The sequence below is a fragment of the Engystomops pustulosus genome, chromosome 9 (assembly GCF_040894005.1).
Source record: "Engystomops pustulosus chromosome 9, aEngPut4.maternal, whole genome shotgun sequence".
NCBI lineage: Eukaryota > Metazoa > Chordata > Amphibia > Anura > Leptodactylidae > Engystomops > Engystomops pustulosus.
In genome coordinates, this window is record NC_092419.1 from 69,504,318 (window position 1) to 69,514,145 (window position 9,828).

At 45.8% G+C, this 9,828-nt stretch overlaps 43 pseudogenes; all 43 read left to right on the top strand.

The window, feature by feature from the left end:
- The first annotated feature begins 45 nt into the window (after positions 1 to 45).
- LOC140092385 (5S ribosomal RNA) lies at positions 46 to 164 on the top strand (annotated as a pseudogene).
- A 259-nt stretch (positions 165 to 423) lies between these two features.
- On the top strand, positions 424 to 542 carry LOC140085895 (5S ribosomal RNA; annotated as a pseudogene).
- A 70-nt stretch (positions 543 to 612) lies between these two features.
- On the top strand, positions 613 to 731 carry LOC140078342 (5S ribosomal RNA; annotated as a pseudogene).
- A 70-nt stretch (positions 732 to 801) lies between these two features.
- On the top strand, positions 802 to 920 carry LOC140085556 (5S ribosomal RNA; annotated as a pseudogene).
- Positions 921 to 1,179: 259 nt separating this feature from the next.
- On the top strand, positions 1,180 to 1,298 carry LOC140101987 (5S ribosomal RNA; annotated as a pseudogene).
- Positions 1,299 to 1,368: 70 nt separating this feature from the next.
- On the top strand, positions 1,369 to 1,487 carry LOC140086985 (5S ribosomal RNA; annotated as a pseudogene).
- Positions 1,488 to 1,557: 70 nt separating this feature from the next.
- Positions 1,558 to 1,676, top strand: LOC140087885 (5S ribosomal RNA; annotated as a pseudogene).
- A 251-nt stretch (positions 1,677 to 1,927) lies between these two features.
- Positions 1,928 to 2,046, top strand: LOC140081367 (5S ribosomal RNA; annotated as a pseudogene).
- A 70-nt stretch (positions 2,047 to 2,116) lies between these two features.
- Positions 2,117 to 2,235, top strand: LOC140089379 (5S ribosomal RNA; annotated as a pseudogene).
- A 70-nt stretch (positions 2,236 to 2,305) lies between these two features.
- On the top strand, positions 2,306 to 2,424 carry LOC140085907 (5S ribosomal RNA; annotated as a pseudogene).
- A 70-nt stretch (positions 2,425 to 2,494) lies between these two features.
- Positions 2,495 to 2,613, top strand: LOC140092386 (5S ribosomal RNA; annotated as a pseudogene).
- A 70-nt stretch (positions 2,614 to 2,683) lies between these two features.
- LOC140095955 (5S ribosomal RNA) lies at positions 2,684 to 2,802 on the top strand (annotated as a pseudogene).
- A 70-nt stretch (positions 2,803 to 2,872) lies between these two features.
- LOC140101989 (5S ribosomal RNA) lies at positions 2,873 to 2,991 on the top strand (annotated as a pseudogene).
- A 70-nt stretch (positions 2,992 to 3,061) lies between these two features.
- Positions 3,062 to 3,180, top strand: LOC140081941 (5S ribosomal RNA; annotated as a pseudogene).
- Positions 3,181 to 3,250: 70 nt separating this feature from the next.
- LOC140085564 (5S ribosomal RNA) lies at positions 3,251 to 3,369 on the top strand (annotated as a pseudogene).
- A 259-nt stretch (positions 3,370 to 3,628) lies between these two features.
- On the top strand, positions 3,629 to 3,747 carry LOC140081368 (5S ribosomal RNA; annotated as a pseudogene).
- A 70-nt stretch (positions 3,748 to 3,817) lies between these two features.
- On the top strand, positions 3,818 to 3,936 carry LOC140092387 (5S ribosomal RNA; annotated as a pseudogene).
- Positions 3,937 to 4,195: 259 nt separating this feature from the next.
- LOC140085919 (5S ribosomal RNA) lies at positions 4,196 to 4,314 on the top strand (annotated as a pseudogene).
- A 70-nt stretch (positions 4,315 to 4,384) lies between these two features.
- On the top strand, positions 4,385 to 4,503 carry LOC140085933 (5S ribosomal RNA; annotated as a pseudogene).
- Positions 4,504 to 4,573: 70 nt separating this feature from the next.
- On the top strand, positions 4,574 to 4,692 carry LOC140085557 (5S ribosomal RNA; annotated as a pseudogene).
- A 259-nt stretch (positions 4,693 to 4,951) lies between these two features.
- LOC140101991 (5S ribosomal RNA) lies at positions 4,952 to 5,070 on the top strand (annotated as a pseudogene).
- Positions 5,071 to 5,140: 70 nt separating this feature from the next.
- Positions 5,141 to 5,259, top strand: LOC140086986 (5S ribosomal RNA; annotated as a pseudogene).
- A 70-nt stretch (positions 5,260 to 5,329) lies between these two features.
- On the top strand, positions 5,330 to 5,448 carry LOC140087886 (5S ribosomal RNA; annotated as a pseudogene).
- Positions 5,449 to 5,699: 251 nt separating this feature from the next.
- On the top strand, positions 5,700 to 5,818 carry LOC140081369 (5S ribosomal RNA; annotated as a pseudogene).
- Positions 5,819 to 5,888: 70 nt separating this feature from the next.
- On the top strand, positions 5,889 to 6,007 carry LOC140089380 (5S ribosomal RNA; annotated as a pseudogene).
- Positions 6,008 to 6,077: 70 nt separating this feature from the next.
- LOC140101992 (5S ribosomal RNA) lies at positions 6,078 to 6,196 on the top strand (annotated as a pseudogene).
- A 70-nt stretch (positions 6,197 to 6,266) lies between these two features.
- Positions 6,267 to 6,385, top strand: LOC140101993 (5S ribosomal RNA; annotated as a pseudogene).
- A 70-nt stretch (positions 6,386 to 6,455) lies between these two features.
- LOC140091303 (5S ribosomal RNA) lies at positions 6,456 to 6,574 on the top strand (annotated as a pseudogene).
- A 70-nt stretch (positions 6,575 to 6,644) lies between these two features.
- Positions 6,645 to 6,763, top strand: LOC140082123 (5S ribosomal RNA; annotated as a pseudogene).
- A 70-nt stretch (positions 6,764 to 6,833) lies between these two features.
- On the top strand, positions 6,834 to 6,952 carry LOC140081942 (5S ribosomal RNA; annotated as a pseudogene).
- Positions 6,953 to 7,022: 70 nt separating this feature from the next.
- On the top strand, positions 7,023 to 7,141 carry LOC140086987 (5S ribosomal RNA; annotated as a pseudogene).
- Positions 7,142 to 7,211: 70 nt separating this feature from the next.
- On the top strand, positions 7,212 to 7,330 carry LOC140087887 (5S ribosomal RNA; annotated as a pseudogene).
- Positions 7,331 to 7,581: 251 nt separating this feature from the next.
- LOC140086842 (5S ribosomal RNA) lies at positions 7,582 to 7,700 on the top strand (annotated as a pseudogene).
- Positions 7,701 to 7,770: 70 nt separating this feature from the next.
- LOC140097781 (5S ribosomal RNA) lies at positions 7,771 to 7,889 on the top strand (annotated as a pseudogene).
- A 70-nt stretch (positions 7,890 to 7,959) lies between these two features.
- On the top strand, positions 7,960 to 8,078 carry LOC140101994 (5S ribosomal RNA; annotated as a pseudogene).
- Positions 8,079 to 8,148: 70 nt separating this feature from the next.
- LOC140081372 (5S ribosomal RNA) lies at positions 8,149 to 8,267 on the top strand (annotated as a pseudogene).
- A 70-nt stretch (positions 8,268 to 8,337) lies between these two features.
- Positions 8,338 to 8,456, top strand: LOC140096554 (5S ribosomal RNA; annotated as a pseudogene).
- Positions 8,457 to 8,526: 70 nt separating this feature from the next.
- Positions 8,527 to 8,645, top strand: LOC140089049 (5S ribosomal RNA; annotated as a pseudogene).
- A 70-nt stretch (positions 8,646 to 8,715) lies between these two features.
- Positions 8,716 to 8,834, top strand: LOC140101996 (5S ribosomal RNA; annotated as a pseudogene).
- A 70-nt stretch (positions 8,835 to 8,904) lies between these two features.
- On the top strand, positions 8,905 to 9,023 carry LOC140081943 (5S ribosomal RNA; annotated as a pseudogene).
- A 70-nt stretch (positions 9,024 to 9,093) lies between these two features.
- LOC140081373 (5S ribosomal RNA) lies at positions 9,094 to 9,212 on the top strand (annotated as a pseudogene).
- Positions 9,213 to 9,471: 259 nt separating this feature from the next.
- Positions 9,472 to 9,590, top strand: LOC140081374 (5S ribosomal RNA; annotated as a pseudogene).
- Positions 9,591 to 9,660: 70 nt separating this feature from the next.
- LOC140081375 (5S ribosomal RNA) lies at positions 9,661 to 9,779 on the top strand (annotated as a pseudogene).
- The last annotated feature ends 49 nt before the right edge of the window (positions 9,780 to 9,828 follow it).

Genomic DNA, 9,828 nt, shown 5'->3' on the forward strand with positions numbered 1-9,828 from the left:
TCTCTGTCAAAGATGGTAAAAGAAGGTTCAAATTGAACAGCTGCTGTCAACGGCCATTCTAAGCTGAATGTGCCTGCTCTCGTCAGATGGCAGCAGCAATGCAGCTTAAGGCTTGGCAAGTACCAGCATGGGAGACTGGCTGGGAATCCCAAGTTCCGTTGACCTTTTTGAACCTGAAAATTGTGTTAGTTTCTCTATGAGATAGTAAAAGAAGGTTCAAATTGAACAGCTGCTGTCAACGGCCATTCTAAGCTGAATGTGCGTGCTCTTGTCGGATCACAGCAGCGATGCGGCTTAAGGCTTGGCAAGTACCAGCATGGGAGACTGGCTGCGAATCCCAAGTTCTGTTGACCTTTTTGAACCTGAAAATTGTGTTAGTTTCTCTATGAGATAGTAAAAGAAGGTTCAAATTGAACAGCTGCTGTCAACGGCCATTCTAAGCTGAATGTGCCTGCTCTCGTCAGATCGCAGCAGCAATGCAGCTTAAGGCTTGGCAAGTACCAGCATGGGAGACTAGCTGGGAATCCCAAGTTCCGTTGACCTTTTTGAACCTGAAAATTGTGTTAGTTTCTCTATGAGATAGTAAAAGAAGGTTCAAATTGAACAGCTGCTGTCAACGGCCATTCTAAGCTGAATGTTCCTGCTCTCGTCAGATCGCAGCAGCAATGCAGCTTAAGGCTTGGCAAGTACCAGCATGGGAGACTGGCTGGGAATCCCAAGTTCCGTTGACCTTTTTGAACCTGAAAATTGTTAGTTTCTCTGTCAAAGATGGTAAAAGAAGGTTCAAATTGAACAGCTGCTGTCAACGGCCATTCTAAGCTGAATGTGCCTGCTCTCGTCAGATCGCAGCAGCAATGCAGCTTAAGGCTTGGCAAGTACCAGCATGGGAGACTGGCTGGGAATCCCAAGATCCGTTGACCTTTTTGAACCTGAAAATTGTGTTAGTTTCTCTATGAGATAGTAAAAGAAGGTTCAAATTGAATAGCTGCTGTCAACGGCCATTCTAAGCTGAATGTGCGTGCTCTTGTCGGATCACAGCAGCGATGCGGCTTAAGTCTTGGCAAGTACCAGCATGGGAGACTGGCTGCGAATTCCAAGTTCCGTTGACCTTTTTGAACCTGAAAATTGTGTTAGTTTCTCAATGAGATAGTAAAAGAAGGTTCAAACTGAACAGCTGCTGTCAACGGCCATTCTAAGCTGAATGTGCCTGCTCTCGTCAGATCGCAGCAGCAATGCAGCTTAAGGCTTGGCAAGTACCAGCATGGGAGACTGGCTGGGAATCCCAAGTTCCGTTGACCTTTTTGAACCTGAAAATTGTGTTAGTTTCTCTATGAGATAGTAAAAGAAGGTTCAAATTGAACAGCTGCTGTCAACGGCCATTCTAAGCTGAATGTGCCTGCTCTCGTCAGATTGCAGCAGCAATGCAGCTTAAGGCTTGGCAAGTACCAGCATGGGAGACTGGCTGGGAATCCCAAGTTCCGTTGACCTTTTTGAACCTGAAAATTGTGTTAGTTTCTCTATGAGATAGTAAAAGAAGGTTCAAATTGAACAGCTGCTGTCAACAGCCAATCTAAGCTGAATGTGCCTGCTCTCGTCAGATCGCAGCAGCAATGCAGCTTAAGGCTTGGCAAGTACCAGCATGGGAGACTGGCTGGGAATCCCAAGTTCTGTTGACCTTTTTGAACCTGAAAATTGTGTTAGTTTCTCTATGAGATAGTAAAAGAAGGTTCAAATTGAACAGCTGCTGTCAACGGCCATTCTAAGCTGAATGTGCCTGCTCTCGTCAGATCGCAGCAGCTTAAGGCTTGGCAAGTACCAGCATGGGAGACTGGCTGGGAATCCCAAGTTCCGTTGACCTTTTTGAACCTGAAAATTGTGTTAGTTTCTCTATGAGATAGTAAAAGAAGGTTCAAACTGAACAGCTGCTGTCAACGGCCATTCTAAGCTGAATGTGCCTGCTCTCGTCAGATCGCAGCAGCAATGCAGCTTAAGGCTTGGCAAGTACCAGCATGGGAGACTGGCTGGGAATCCCAAGTTCTGTTGACCTTTTTGAACCTGAAAATTGTTAGTTTCTCTGTCAAAGATGGTAAAAGAAGGTTCAAATTGAACAGCTGCTGTCAACGGCCATTCTAAGCTGAATGTGCCTGCTCTCGTCAGATGGCAGCAGCAATGCAGCTTAAGGCTTGGCAAGTACCAGCATAGGAGACTGGCTGGGAATCCCAAGTTCCGTTGACCTTTTTGAACCTGAAAATTGTGTTAGTTTCTCTATGAGATAGTAAAAGAAGGTTCAAATTGAACAGCTGCTGTCAACGGCCATTCTAAGCTGAATGTGCCTGCTCTCGTCAGATCGCAGCAGCAATGCAGCTTAAGGCTTGGCAAGTACCAGCATGGGAGACTAGCTGGGAATCCCAAGTTCCGTTGACCTTTTTGAACCTGAAAATTGTGTTAGTTTCTCTATGAGATAGTAAAAGAAGGTTCAAATTGAACAGCTGCTGTCAACGGCCATTCTAAGCTGAATGTGCCTGCTCTCGTCAGATGGCAGCAGCAATGCAGCTTAAGGCTTGGCAAGTACCAGCATGGGAGACTGGCTGGGAATCCCAAGTTCCGTTGACCTTTTTGAACCTGAAAATTGTTAGTTTTTCTGTCAAAGATGGTAAAAGAAGGTTCAAATTGAACAGCTGCTGTCAACGGCCATTCTAAGCTGAATGTGCCTCCTCTCGTCAGATCGCAGCAGCAATGCAGCTTAAGGCTTGGCAAGTACCAGCATGGGAGACTGGCTGGGAATCCCAAGTTCCGTTGACCTTTTTGAACCTGAAAATTGTGTTAGTTTCTCTATGAGATAGTAAAAGAAGGTTCAAACTGAACAGCTGCTGTCAACGGCCATTCTAAGCTGAATGTGCCTGCTCTCGTCAGATCGCAGCAGCAATGCAGCTTAAGGCTTGGCAAGTACCAGCATGGGAGACTGGCTGGGAATCCCAAGTTCCGTTGACCTTTTTGAACCTGAAAATTGTGTTAGTTTCTCTATGAGATAGTAAAAGAAGGTTCAAATTGAACAGCTGCTGTCAACAGCCATTCTAAGCTGAATGTGCCTGCTCTCGTCAGATCGCAGCAGCAATGCAGCTTAAGGCTTGGCAAGTACCAGCATGGGAGACTGGCTGGGAATCCCAAGTTCTGTTGACCTTTTTGAACCTGAAAATTGTGTTAGTTTCTCTATGAGATAGTAAAAGAAGGTTCAAATTGAACAGCTGCTGTCAACGGCCATTCTAAGCTGAATGTGCCTGCTCTCGTCAGATCGCAGCAGCAATGCAGCTTAAGACTTGGCAAGTACCAGCATGGGAGACTGGCTGGGAATCCCAAGTTCTGTTGACCTTTTTGAACCTGAAAATTGTGTTAGTTTCTCTATGAGATAGTAAAAGAAGGTTCAAATTGAACAGCTGCTGTCAACGGCCATTCTAAGCTGAATGTGCGTGCTCTTGTCGGATCACAGCAGCGATGCGGCTTAAGGTTTGGCAAGTACCAGCATGGGAGACTGGCTGCGAATTCCAAGTTCCGTTGACCTTTTTGAACCTGAAAATTGTGTTAGTTTCTCTATGAGATAGTAAAAGAAGGTTCAAACTGAACAGCTGCTGTCAACGGCCATTCTAAGCTGAATGTGCCTGCTCTCGTCAGATCGCAGCAGCAATGCAGCTTAAGGCTTGGCAAGTACCAGCATGGGAGACTGGCTGGGAATCCCAAGTTCTGTTGACCTTTTTGAACCTGAAAATTGTTAGTTTCTCTGTCAAAGATGGTAAAAGAAGGTTCAAATTGAACAGCTGCTGTCAACGGCCATTCTAAGCTGAATGTGCCTGCTCTCGTCAGATGGCAGCAGCAATGCAGCTTAAGGCTTGGCAAGTACCAGCATGGGAGACTGGCTGGGAATCCCAAGTTCCGTTGACCTTTTTGAACCTGAAAATTGTGTTAGTTTCTCTATGAGATAGTAAAAGAAGGTTCAAATTGAACAGCTGCTGTCAACGGCCATTCTAAGCTGAATGTGCGTGCTCTTGTCGGATCACAGCAGCGATGCGGCTTAAGGCTTGGCAAGTACCAGCATGGGAGACTGGCTGCGAATCCCAAGTTCTGTTGACCTTTTTGAACCTGAAAATTGTGTTAGTTTCTCTATGAGATAGTAAAAGAAGGTTCAAATTGAACAGCTGCTGTCAACGGCCATTCTAAGCTGAATGTGCCTGCTCTCGTCAGATCGCAGCAGCAATGCAGCTTAAGGCTTGGCAAGTACCAGCATGGGAGACTAGCTGGGAATCCCAAGTTCCGTTGACCTTTTTGAACCTGAAAATTGTGTTAGTTTCTCTATGAGATAGTAAAAGAAGGTTCAAATTGAACAGCTGCTGTCAACGGCCATTCTAAGCTGAATGTGCCTGCTCTCGTCAGATCGCAGCAGCAATGCAGCTTAAGGCTTGGCAAGTACCAGCATGGGAGACTAGCTGGGAATCCCAAGTTCCGTTGACCTTTTTGAACCTGAAAATTGTGTTAGTTTCTCTATGAGATAGTAAAGGAAGGTTCAAATTGAACAGCTGCTGTCAACGGCCATTCTAAGCTGAATGTGCCTGCTCTCGTCAGATCGCAGCAGCAATGCAGCTTAAGGCTTGGCAAGTACCAGCATGGGAGACTGGCTGGGAATCCCAAGATCCGTTGACCTTTTTGAACCTGAAAATTGTGTTAGTTTCTCTATGAGATAGTAAAAGAAGGTTCAAATTGAACAGCTGCTGTCAACGGCCATTCTAAGCTGAATGTGCGTGCTCTTGTCGGATCACAGCAGCGATGCGGCTTAAGGCTTGGCAAGTACCAGCATGGGAGACTGGCTGCGAATTCCAAGTTCCGTTGACCTTTTTGAACCTGAAAATTGTGTTAGTTTCTCAATGAGATAGTAAAAGAAGGTTCAAACTGAACAGCTGCTGTCAACGGCCATTCTAAGCTGAATGTGCCTGCTCTCGTCAGATCGCAGCAGCAATGCAGCTTAAGGCTTGGCAAGTACCAGCATGGGAGACTGGCTGGGAATCCCAAGTTCCGTTGACCTTTTTGAACCTGAAAATTGTGTTAGTTTCTCTATGAGATAGTAAAAGAAGGTTCAAATTGAACAGCTGCTGTCAACGGCCATTCTAAGCTGAATGTGCCTGCTCTCGTCAGATTGCAGCAGCAATGCAGCTTAAGGCTTGGCAAGTACCAGCATGGGAGACTGGCTGGGAATCCCAAGTTCCGTTGACCTTTTTGAACCTGAAAATTGTGTTAGTTTCTCTATGAGATAGTAAAAGAAGGTTCAAATTGAACAGCTGCTGTCAACAGCCAATCTAAGCTGAATGTGCCTGCTCTCGTCAGATCGCAGCAGCAATGCAGCTTAAGGCTTGGCAAGTACCAGCATGGGAGACTGGCTGGGAATCCCAAGTTCTGTTGACCTTTTTGAACCTGAAAATTGTGTTAGTTTCTCTATGAGATAGTAAAAGAAGGTTCAAATTGAACAGCTGCTGTCAACGGCCATTCTAAGCTGAATGTGCCTGCTCTCGTCAGATCGCAGCAGCTTAAGGCTTGGCAAGTACCAGCATGGGAGACTGGCTGGGAATCCCAAGTTCCGTTGACCTTTTTGAACCTGAAAATTGTGTTAGTTTCTCTATGAGATAGTAAAAGAAGGTTCAAACTGAACAGCTGCTGTCAACGGCCATTCTAAGCTGAATGTGCCTGCTCTCGTCAGATCGCAGCAGCAATGCAGCTTAAGGCTTGGCAAGTACCAGCATGGGAGACTGGCTGGGAATCCCAAGTTCTGTTGACCTTTTTGAACCTGAAAATTGTTAGTTTCTCTGTCAAAGATGGTAAAAGAAGGTTCAAATTGAACAGCTGCTGTCAACGGCCATTCTAAGCTGAATGTGCCTGCTCTCGTCAGATGGCAGCAGCAATGCAGCTTAAGGCTTGGCAAGTACCAGCATAGGAGACTGGCTGGGAATCCCAAGTTCCGTTGACCTTTTTGAACCTGAAAATTGTGTTAGTTTCTCTATGAGATAGTAAAAGAAGGTTCAAATTGAACAGCTGCTGTCAACGGCCATTCTAAGCTGAATGTGCCTGCTCTCGTCAGATCGCAGCAGCAATGCAGCTTAAGGCTTGGCAAGTACCAGCATGGGAGACTGGCTGGGAATCCCAAGTTCCGTTGACCTTTTTGAACCTGAAAATTGTGTTAGTTTCTCTATGAGATAGTAAAAGAAGGTTCAAATTGAACAGCTGCTGTCAACGGCCATTCTAAGCTGAATGTGCCTGCTCTCGTCAGATCGCAGCAGCAATGCAGCTTAAGGCTTGGCAAGTACCAGCATGGGAGACTGGCTGGGAATCCCAAGTTCCGTTGACCTTTTTGAACCTGAAAATTGTGTTAGTTTCTCTATGAGATAGTAAAAGAAGGTTCAAATTGAACAGCTGCTGTCAACGGCCATTCTAAGCTGAATGTGCCTGCTCTCGTCAGATCGCAGCAGCAATGCAGCTTAAAGCTTGGCAAGTACCAGCATGGGAGACTGGCTGGGAATCCCAAGTTCCGTTGACCTTTTTGAACCTGAAAATTGTTAGTTTCTCTGTCAAAGATGGTAAAAGAAGGTTCAAATTGAACAGCTGCTGCCAACGGCCATTCTAAGCTGAATGTGCCTGCTCTCGTCAGATCGCAGCAGCAATGCAGCTTAAGGCTTGGCAAGTACCAGCATGGGAGACTGTCTGGGAATCCCAAGTTCCGTTGACCTTTTTGAACCTGAAAATTGTGTTAGTTTCTCTATGAGATAGTAAAAGAAGGTTCAAATTGAACAGCTGCTGTCAACAGCCATTCTAAGCTGAATGTGCCTGCTCTCGTCAGATCGCAGCAGCAATGCAGCTTAAGGCTTGGCAAGTACCAGCATGGGAGACTGGCTGGGAATCCCAAGTTCTGTTGACCTTTTTGAACCTGAAAATTGTGTTAGTTTCTCTATGAGATAGTAAAAGAAGGTTCAAATTGAACAGCTGCTGTCAACGGCCATTCTAAGCTGAATGTGCCTGCTCTCGTCAGATTGCAGCAGCAATGCAGCTTAAGGCTTGGCAAGTACCAGCATGGGAGACTGGCTGGGAATCCCAAGTTCCGTTGACCTTTTTGAACCTGAAAATTGTGTTAGTTTCTCTATGAGATAGTAAAAGAAGGTTCAAATTGAACAGCTGCTGTCAACAGCCAATCTAAGCTGAATGTGCCTGCTCTCGTCAGATCGCAGCAGCAATGCAGCTTAAGGCTTGGCAAGTACCAGCATGGGAGACTGGCTGGGAATCCCAAGTTCTGTTGACCTTTTTGAACCTGAAAATTGTGTTAGTTTCTCTATGAGATAGTAAAAGAAGGTTCAAATTGAACAGCTGCTGTCAACGGCCATTCTAAGCTGAATGTGCCTGCTCTTGTCAGATCGCAGCAGCTTAAGGCTTGGCAAGTACCAGCATGGGAGACTGGCTGGGAATCCCAAGTTCCGTTGACCTTTTTGAACCTGAAAATTGTGTTAGTTTCTCTATGAGATAGTAATAGAAGGTTCAAACTGAACAGCTGCTGTCAACGGCCATTCTAAGCTGAATGTGCGTGCTCTCGTCAGATCGCAGCAGCAATGCAGCTTAAGGCTTGGCAAGTACCAGCATGGGAGACTGGCTGGGAATACCAAGTTCTGTTGACCTTTTTGAACCTGAAAATTGTTAGTTTCTCTGTCAAAGATGGTAATAGAAGGTTCAAATTGAACAGCTGCTGTCAACGGCCATTCTAAGCTGAATGTGCCTGCTCTCGTCAGATGGCAGCAGCAATGCAGCTTAAGGCTTGGCAAGTACCAGCATGGGAGACTGGCTGGGAATCCCATGTTCCGTTGACCTTTTTGAACCTGAAAATTGTGTTAGTTTCTCTATGAGATAGTAAAAGAAGGTTCAAACTGAACAGCTGCTGTCAACGGCCATTCTAAGCTGAATGTGCCTGCTCTCGTCAGATCGCAGCAGCAATGCAGCTTAAGGCTTGGCAAGTACCAGCATGGGAGACTGGCTGGGAATCCCAAGTTCCGTTGACCTTTTTGAACCTGAAAATTGTGTTAGTTTCTCTATGAGATAGTAAAAGAAGGTTCAAACTGAACAGCTGCTGTCAACGGCCATTCTAAGCTGAATGTGCCTGCTCTCGTCAGATCGCAGCAGCAATGCAGCTTAAGGCTTGGCAAGTACCAGCATGGGAGACTGGCTGGGAATCCCAAGTTCTGTTGACCTTTTTGAACCTGAAAATTGTTAGTTTCTCTGTCAAAGATGGTAAAAGAAGGTTCAAATTGAACAGCTGCTGTCAACGGCCATTCTAAGCTGAATGTGCCTGCTCTCGTCAGATGGCAGCAGCAATGCAGCTTAAGGCTTGGCAAGTACCAGCATGGGAGTCTGGCTGGGAATCCCAAGTTCCGTTGACCTTTTTGAACCTGAAAATTGTGTTAGTTTCTCTATGAGATAGTAAAAGAAGGTTCAAATTGAACAGCTGCTGTCAACGGCCATTCTAAGCTGAATGTGCCTGCTCTTGTCAGATCGCAGCAGCAATGCAGCTTAAGGCTTGGCAAGTACCAGCATGGGAGACTGGCTGGGAATCCCAAGTTCCGTTGACCTTTTTGAACCTGAAAATTGTGTTAGTTTCTCTATGAGATAGTAAAAGAAGGTTCAAATTGAACAGCTGCTGTCAACGGCCATTCTAAGCTGAATGTGCCTGCTCTCGTCAGATCGCAGCAGCAATGCAGCTTAAGGCTTGGCAAGTACCAGCATGGGAGACTGGCTGGGAATCCCAAGTTCCGTTGACCTTTTTGAACCTGAAAATTGTGTTAGTTTCTCTATGAGATAGTAAAAGAAGGTTCAAATTGAACAGCTGCTGTCAACAGCCATTCTAAGCTGAATGTGCCTGCTCTCGTCAGATCGCAGCAGCAATGCAGCTTAAGGCTTGGCAAGTACCAGCATGGGAGACTGGCTGGGAATCCCAAGTTCTGTTGACCTTTTTGAACCTGAAAATTGTGTTAGTTTCTCTATGAGATAGTAAAAGAAGGTTCAAATTGAACAGCTGCTGTCAACGGCCATTCTAAGCTGAATGTGCCTGCTCTCGTCAGATCGCAGCAGCAATGCAGCTTAAGGCTTGGCAAGTACCAGCATGGGAGACTGGCTGGGAATCCCAAGTTCTGTTGACCTTTTTGAACCTGAAAATTGTGTTAGTTTCTCTATGAGATAGTAAAAGAAGGTTCAAATTGAACAGCTGCTGTCAACGGCCATTCTAAGCTGAATGTGCGTGCTCTTGTCGGATCACAGCAGCGATGCGGCTTAAGGCTTGGCAAGTACCAGCATGGGAGACTGGCTGCGAATTCCAAGTTCCGTTGACCTTTTTGAACCTGAAAATTGTGTTAGTTTCTCTATGAGATAGTAAAAGAAGGTTCAAATTGAACAGCTGCTGTCAACGGCCATTCTAAGCTGAATGTGCCTGCTCTCGTCAGATCGCAGCAGCAATGCAGCTTAAGGCTTGGCAAGTACCAGCATGGGAGACTGGCTGGGAATCCCAAGTTCTGTTGACCTTTTTGAACCTGAAAATTGTGTTAGTTTCTCTATGAGATAGTAAAAGAAGGTTCAAATTGAACAGCTGCTGTCAACGGCCATTCTAAGCTGAATGTGCCTGCTCTCGTCAGATCGCAGCAGCAATGCAGCTTAAGGCTTGGCAAGTACCAGCATGGGAGACTGGCTGGGAATCCCAAGTTCTGTTGACCTTTTTGAACCTGAAAATTGTTAGTTTCTCTGTCAAAGATGGTAAAAGAA